Source organism: Ictalurus punctatus, chromosome 7 (assembly GCF_001660625.3).
Source record: "Ictalurus punctatus breed USDA103 chromosome 7, Coco_2.0, whole genome shotgun sequence".
Taxonomy (NCBI): Eukaryota; Metazoa; Chordata; class Actinopteri; order Siluriformes; family Ictaluridae; genus Ictalurus; species Ictalurus punctatus.
This window is the reverse complement of record NC_030422.2, coordinates 31,098,185-31,106,917: the sequence shown is the minus strand read 5'-3', so window position 1 is coordinate 31,106,917 and position 8,733 is coordinate 31,098,185.

The window sequence follows — 8,733 nt, the reverse complement described above, 5'->3', positions numbered from 1 at the left end:
TGACAATGTGTACTTTATTTCTGTTGCTAAAAGCAGAAACTGGGTCCTGCAGTAGTATTCAGTGTAAGTAGAGGATGTCAGTGCAGTAAAGTTCAGGAGTAAATGAGGAATCAAACAGAAGTGATATTACTCTTTCTGCGTGTCTACACACTGGTACACTGATGTACAGGACTAACATAACACTGAAAATGTCCAAAACACAACACAGGACATTAACATTACAGCAGTGGCAGTGATTCAGACAATCAAAAGCTACTTATAAAGTGAAACACAAGGTTTTACTGTCAAACTTTGATTTACTGACAGTGTTCATCAGTGTATTCTGTCACACTGCTGTCAGGTTTATACATCACAGCCAGAGTTAATAAAAATGTACCAGCTCATGTACCAGATCACTGCTGTCAGGTGGAAACAGAACTGCATTTCCTTTGTTCCTGGGCTCCCCCTTGTGGTCAAAGAGATAATATTCTTAATGCTATACATTTTTTTTTTTTTAAATTCATCTTCATTAAGTGCAGTTGATGGTGTGTGGCAGTCCTGGTGGCAGTTGATCGTGTGGTGGATCCCAGGAACACTGAGCATGAGGTGGGAATACACCTTGCATGAGACACCAGTTCTTTACAGCACACATCATACAGACATCATAAGATGACACACATCTCAAAAAAATAAAGTAAATAAAATCGTGAATGCTAACTGATGCCAACCACATTTTAACCTCCTTCTCCCTCTCTGACCCTGAGGACAGGGTTATACTTGTTTATAACTGTATGTGCAATATCAGTGTTAATAGTGGGGGCAGTTCAGCGAGATGTGTCTCAAGAAGCCTCAAACCATCGAGCATCACCACAGCATGAGTCACAGGCTTCAGGCTTCATCACACCCCTAGTTTGCTATAACTTTAATATACATTAAATCTAAATGAAAATATCCTCAACCTCAATGCATATCAAATTCATTTCAACTGAAAACATTACGTTCAAATAAAAAAAATGTAGAAGGACAGCCTACATTAAAAAGAAACAATATCTCTTATTATATATAATATAGTTTGTATATTATGTAAGCCATAGAAAATCACTAATTGGATGTGACAGGTATAGGTCAAAGGTCATAATCATTCTAATTAAATATAATGACAGGTCAAAGGGTCATCATAATCACTTATAATTACGTTAAATCCGGTTCCGATGTGTTCCAGACACACGCACACACAAGTTGTTTCCTTTCCCATAGATTGTGACACGCTCATCAGTTAGGCCTAGGTCAAAAAGGTCAATGATCATTATTGCTGCATGTTCATAGCTACAGCTTTCACACGCGTATAACCCTCGCTTTTGGGAACTGCACTTCCCAGTCATACCCGCGCTCGAGTTCGCCGGAGTTCTAATCACGAACACCTGCACACACCTGAGGTTATATAAGGGCCTCCCTAGCATTAGCCGCTTGTGAAGTAACCGCTCAGCAGCCTCGTCTCTGTTCGTTTACCAAGCCCATTTCATTAGAAGTGTTTTCCCTGGTGCTCGACTTCACGCTCGTCTCTCACTACGCTTTTGCCTCCGCCCCTGACACACAGCTTACTTGTTCGGTTCCGACTCGATTCTTGTTCTGGATTCTTCCTCACGTCATCTCTCCGCTCGCCCGCGCTCGTCTCCGTCTGCGCTTCGTAACAAGTTAGGCCTAGGTCAAAAAAGGTCAATGATAATTATTGATGCATGTTCATTCCTATAGCTTTTCCTATAGCTCCGAAGCAGTTCCGCAGAGACACACACACACACCCGCACACACACACCACACCACACGCACACACATACATAAGCATGATGAAAAATAAGTAAATGATTAATAATGAATTTCCATACACATCCAACCAAAAATATCACACACAAACACATACATACATAAGGCTGATGAAAATAAGTAAATGTTTAATAATGAATTTCTGTACACATCCTGCCAAAAATATGACGCACAAACACACGCACACATACATAACCTGTCCAATCAGAACAAAAGAAATTAAAATTGCTCCATCCGTAGGTGATTATTATAAGTACCATAAGTTTATAGAAGAAGAAGGCCTCACCCACCCTCTAGGTTTAAAAATACTCTGTACTTCCAAGATCGTGTGTGAGCTTACAACATGTCTGCTGCTTGTCCTGATGCACCGAAAAAAACTCACTCTTTTCTGGGAAGATTAAAAAATTTAGAGCATGAAAAGATTCAACATTGGGTAATGTCAAACAGATGTACAGCTGGATTTTTTACATTATTAGAATGGACTTCTTTTCCCCGGATGCGTACAGGCGTAAATGGAGCGGTACATCTCTGCAATGCAAATACCGCATCAGAGCAGCAAATTTCTGCAAGAGCCAGGTTTCGCTGCACCGTGTTTCGGTATTAACCGGTGACGACACACCTCATCACACGGAGATCATAATTATTGCTGCATGTCCTTTACCATATAGCTTTCCCATGAATACCACCCCCCCCCCCCCCCCCCCCACACACACACACACACACACATATACGGACCTGTCTATAAAAGCGAACACTTTGTTAGTTGGAAAAATCAGCAAAGAGTCGAATAGTTCGAAGGGATCGAAAGAATTTCCAGACTCTATCCTTCAAACCTCCCAGACACCATGGATTTCTCAGCAGGTAAGATGTATTTTAAACAACTGAAATAGTTCATTATAAATTGAAATACAATGTTTATGTAATTATCCATTTGATAATTATCCATTTGTCATCCTTATCTGGTCATTATGTAAACGGGTACGATACTATATCTAAATTTACGTATCAAACGAATGCGAGTCTACTAGGTAATAAAATTTTGTCTCTTAGATCCGTGTAGCGAGCTAGACAGGGAACTGTTAAGGTACTAAAAGTGTGTTTTATTTGCTTTACTGTTTGTAGATAACAGCGTCGTCATAATTTCTGACGATGAAATTTCCGAGACATCAGATCGAAGCCTTTTGAATCTGAGCTCTACACGTAAGTCATAACATAAAATCATGAATGTTTCATGCTGTAAAGTCTTTCATACATAATTATAACTTTTTGTTTGTGTCATATTCAGAAGATGAGGGCGTCGTGACTATCAGTGCTTATGGCGGAGATATTTCAGGTGAGATAACGTATATTTTACCTTCTATTTACCCAGCTAAAAATAAAAACTCTTTCACTTGTTCTGTGACTTAGAGATACGAGTGATGTCGGAAATTTCGATGCAGTAGAAGATCGAGAGGAAATCAACTCGGAAGCCGACATTCGACCCGATCTCGAATTGCAGGAGATCTGTACAGCGTGGCGTGAATTCTTCCAAGCAAAGACTGCTTTATTGGAAAACTTTGGGCAGCTTGATAATACATTTGAATCTGGTCGAGGTACGGATTTTGTCCCTTCACTGTACAACACACTTGAAAACTTGAATAGTTGTCTCACAGTGAGCATAAAGTTGGTCAGAATATTGTATGATAGATATGGCGCAGAAACGACCGAAATGCAGTTCGGATACAGTGACTAAACAAATGAGAACCGAAAATAATCCATCACCGCATGATTTCTGTTGTGATGGAACCCAGAGTTCTTCAAATGGTCTGTTACATCGTGATCCGTACACAACCCCGAACCCATATTTAACTGAAGCGATCAACCGGCTGAATGAAAGTGTAATTCCGTCACACCAGGTTGTTAGTGAGAGACCTAATCAGAGTCCAAATTACAACGTAACAAACACAGCGGTGACGCCAGACGGTATATTTTCTGAATTAAATCAATGTTTGTTAGAGTTACATGATAACCTAAATGAACACGGTCATTCAGTACAATTAAACCCTGATCTAATCGATGCAGTCAATCAGTTGAATGAAAATTTAAGATCGTCAGAACAGAGCAATACTCAAAATGAAAACCCCAGCCGAAATTCCAGTCAAACTGTATCAAGCACGCCGGTGGCGTCGCACGACATGTTTTTCGAATTAAATCAATGTCTTTTAGACTTACAAAATAACCTAAACGATCAAAGACAATATATGCAGATAAATCCATGTTTAATAGAAGCGGTGAATCAACGCAATGAAAATATTTCATTATCTTCCGAACAGAATACCGTCTCAACTCCGGAAAACGCTCAGGAACCTAGACCGTCATCTTCTCGTGATATGATATACGAACTTAATCAAAGTCTTATGGATAAATGACAGTCCGGTTAAGTTAATCGAAAACCCTGCCAATATATACCTAGAAAGAGGAAGGAACTGGCACAGCAAAGTCTATATCTCCTAAAAGAGAAGTTGAAGATCTCTCTCTCTCTCTCTCTCTCTCTCTCTCTCTCTCTCTCTCTCTATCTATCTCTCTCTCTATCTCTTTCTGTCTCATTTGCTCTGTGAGAACACAGGACCTTAGCACACACCTCTGCTCTCCTTTATTGTCACTGTCCTCTTTTGTGTCTGGGTGTTAGAGAGAAACAGCAAGTATTTAATATTCAGTATTTTTCTGGAAAGAGGAAGGAAGAGCAGATACAGAGTCTGCATGTACTAAAACAGAAGTTAAAGATCGTAGATCTTTCTCGTTCTTTCTTTCTTTCCTTGTGGTGCAATCTGACAGCGAGACAACACAGGAAGTGCTGAGACTTTACCACACACCACTGCTCAGTCAGTCATTAGAGAGACAGGATGGAGTTCAGTCCACTCGCTGTGATGCTCTGTGAGTAAATGTTCTCTTTGTGTCTTCATTAGAGTGAGTGGTGGGGTATAAACGTTGTTCATCTGCAGTCTGAATGTCCCGAGTGATGAGTTTATTGTGTGATTAGGACATTGTGTGTACTTCAGCATGACTGCTCAGGTGGATCAGTGTATCCATATCTGTTATGAGAAGGGTTTAGTTTGATGTGTCACTACTCTCAGTAACTATGATAGTTCAACAGGTAAGAGTACAAGTAGAGCAAGTTTAAAACACAGGGTTTAAATAATCTAATGAGTGTAAATGAGTCTGTATTGTTGGAATCTGTAGCTGATCTTCTGTGTCCTGCTGTCATCTGCTGCTCAGTGACAACCTCTCATGATCATTTGATCTGCTAAAAGAAAATGACTGGATGGTGTTTGTACTTTCACCAATGGAAGTCAGGGTTGTGAATAACTGAAATGTCTTTAGCTTCTGTGGTGAGACTCTGGTGGTGTTTCCTGTGCACAGAAAGGTTTAACAAAACCATGTTAGTGTTAACTAGACTTACTGAGAAAATGTCTTAAGCTAAATTTCCATTTATTTTTCTATTATCGTCTGTTCTGGGAAAAATCTCAGTACAGAAAGTTCACTCTAATACACACATAAAAAGAGTTTATTTTTAACTAGTAATTATTATTTACCAATTAGTTAGTTGAGTTAGAGGCCTGAGAGCAGAGATAGGCTGTTGGTCATTGTGGTGTTGCTTTTCTTTTTAAAGTAACTGGCCCGAGTTCAGCTGTGAAGAAGAGGCAGAGGTGTGAATGTGTGATAACTGACTCGAAACTATGCTGGATAAATATAACTTCACTGGTGTTTCACTTGCTTACTTAAGTGGAACTTATTGTTGGCCAAAATCAGCCATCTTCTTCACATTTAATCATTATATCAAAATTAAAGCCAGAGTGTGTGTAGTAGAGAGTGTTGGAGACAAAGTGTGTGCAGTAGAGAAGGGAGGTGAGGCATGGTGTTCGCCTGAGGCTTTCACTAAACGCCAGGGGCTTCAGTACTGCAATGTAGAATGGGGGTTTCTAGAGGTGTGGTGAAGACACCCCCTTTACAGGTCACGGATAAAGTAGGAGACTGTCAATTCACAGCAAACCATTGACTACATTTCCCATCCTGCACTGCGGTCTACAAACATGGCCGCCATGGACAAATTCCCAGAACACTCACCTTCATTCTAATCGCACACCTGCATCCAATTCACAGCATAATCACAACCACAGTTTATAATACCTTCCATGCATTCACTCTTTGCGACGTATATGCTCAGTTGCCTTCAGTCTCTGTTGTTACCAAGCCTTGATACCTTGATCTTGTGTTTGTTTATTCTGGTTTTAACCTTGCTCTTGTTTATGACCTTGTCTCTTTGCTTTGCCTAGTTTGGACTGTTTGACTGTTCGATTGACCCTTGCCTGCCCATGTACCTTGATTTCTTCCTGATCTTTTGGACTATTGTATTAAACTACCTCACCTGCACTTGCTTCCGTCTCAGCCTCCATTACGTTACAGAGACATGCTCATGGAATTACATTAACACTAAATGTCACACTTCAACGGTCTTTACAAATTTACATGGGTGTTGTGGATAATAATGCACATTATATATTATTATTGTGAGTTACAACTAGATGTTTAATATATTTTATAATAATATAATGTAAATGTTTGTAATGTGATGTTATATGAAAATTCTAAATGATTAAGGTGCATAATTGTTTAGACTATGTTCATATGTAGATTACAGTACCGCTCATGTGAGGAGGAATATCACTTTTAGCTATGGGGTGAACCTTCACACTAGATGTGGACCTGCAAACATGCATGTGTAACAGTTCTTCCTTTACACCTCGTACATTTATGAGTATGATTTTCCTGGAGATAATAAAATAATTGAAATGAACACTATCACATCTCTGAACACTGCATTAAGACCCTCTTTTCATTATGGTTGACTGGGCCATTCCGAAACTTATCTTCTTAAACTTTATCTTCTTCTGAAGGGGCGGCTGTGGCTCAGGTGGTAGAGCGGCGTGACCTCTAATTGTAGGGTTGGTGGTTTGATTCGTGGCCCACGTGACTCCACATGCCGAAGTGTCCTTGTGCAAAACACTGGACCCCAAGTTGCTCCCAATGGCAGGCTAGCATCTTGCATGGCAGCTCTGCAGCCATTGGTGTGTGTGTGAATGGGTGAATGAGACACAGTGTAAAGCACTTTGTAGAACAAAAAAAGGTTAAAAAGCACCACATAAGTTCAGACCATTTACCATTTATGAATTCAAGACCATTCTGAAGCCATTTCTTTGTTGACTTGGATTGTGGTTGAGTTGGAAGGTGAATATTTTGTTCATCTTCAGCTGTACAACAGAGGCCTGCAGTTTTTGCTAAATAAATTGGTATTTGGAGCTATCCATGATTCCCTCATGATTCCCTCTTCTCCTTTCATCAATTTTGGAGGGACGTGCTGTTCTTGGTAACGTCACTGTAGTGCCCCATTTTCTCCACATCTGGTTTTCACATTGTTCCATGGTATATGTAATGTTTTGGAAATTCTTTTGAAGATTAATATTTTTCAACAGTGAGCCCATACATTTGTTGTAAGCTCTTTGCAGACCATGGCATTTACTTTAGTCTTTTTAGACTTTAATTATAAATGAGAGTGCAGTATATTGGGTTCCTTACAGTTGAGATCAGTTTGTCGAACATATTCTGCTTTCAATCGTACGTTAAATCTTTTCCATGTTCTCTGTTTCTGTTCTGTTTCAGTGCTGATTTCACTTACACCAGTGCCACATGCTCAAGGTGAGTATATATAGTTATATTCTACAATTATTTGTTTATTTATGTGTACATGTCTGGTTTGAATTGGAGCTGAGAAGGTTGCGTTTGCACATTACCATGCAGAGTTTGTCAACTTGTTTCATCTGAGTTAACTCAGTTATTTTCCCACATTAAATTACTGATTCAGTTAACTTTCCTGATGTGCATTTTGCCGTTAGTGCGGTTGCTTTAACCTGGTGTTCCCGTTAAGATTTTTGTGTTTATGATGATGTCGAAGGTCACATGACAATGCCAACATGACAGATGTAGTATGTTTGGGATAGTAGTCATGGAGTGCGTCCAAAATTGCACACTTATGCTCTATTCTGTGCCATTTTGTAATATAAATAGTGTGATTAGTGTGTTCACACTGGAAAAACCCAAAAAAACAACGTACACTTTAACTTCCCGGATGATGCACTCATTCAACCGAAAACAGTGTGTTCCAAATAACATACAATTCACTATACACTTATACTATACACTATACACTCTGCCGTCTAGTGTATGAATTTTAGAAGGGTAGTATCGTCTCAAATGGCACATTTTCAGTAGTGTACTAACTGGAAGTATATGCTGTTTCCTGGTCAACGGCAAATTACGTCAAATGCACGTAATGCGATGGCGCTAACATTAGTGCATAATCATAATAACATGAGCTCTCATAATAAAAGTCTCTGAGTAAGGGTCAGTGAACAGCGCTCTTACATCCTCTTTACTCCATACTAATGCTCCTTTTGCACATAAAGTGAGAGGTACATCAGGATTTTTCACTTCTTTCATCATAGATTTAAAATCAGAAGGATTGTTAATAATTATATTACATAAATATTCATTTCTTTTCTTATTCTAAAACACTTCTTGAAATAACATTTTACAAAGTAGTCATCTGTAGCTGGTGAGATGTTAAAGTAAAGCAGTTGAGTGTGTTTCTCAGTGACAGATTCACTCACATGTGACATACAGACCATTGGGTACAGGAGATCCCAATTATTAATCAAAAAATAAACCATGCAGTGATGAGAATGAACACATTCCTAATGCCTCGTCTAATGACTCAGTGTAATTAGTTTTATATTAATATTTAGTAATATTACTATTCTGTACTCTTTAGATGATATTTTTGACATGGCAGGATTGTTGTGTATAAAGTAAATGTGCAGATTCTGTAATCTGTTATAT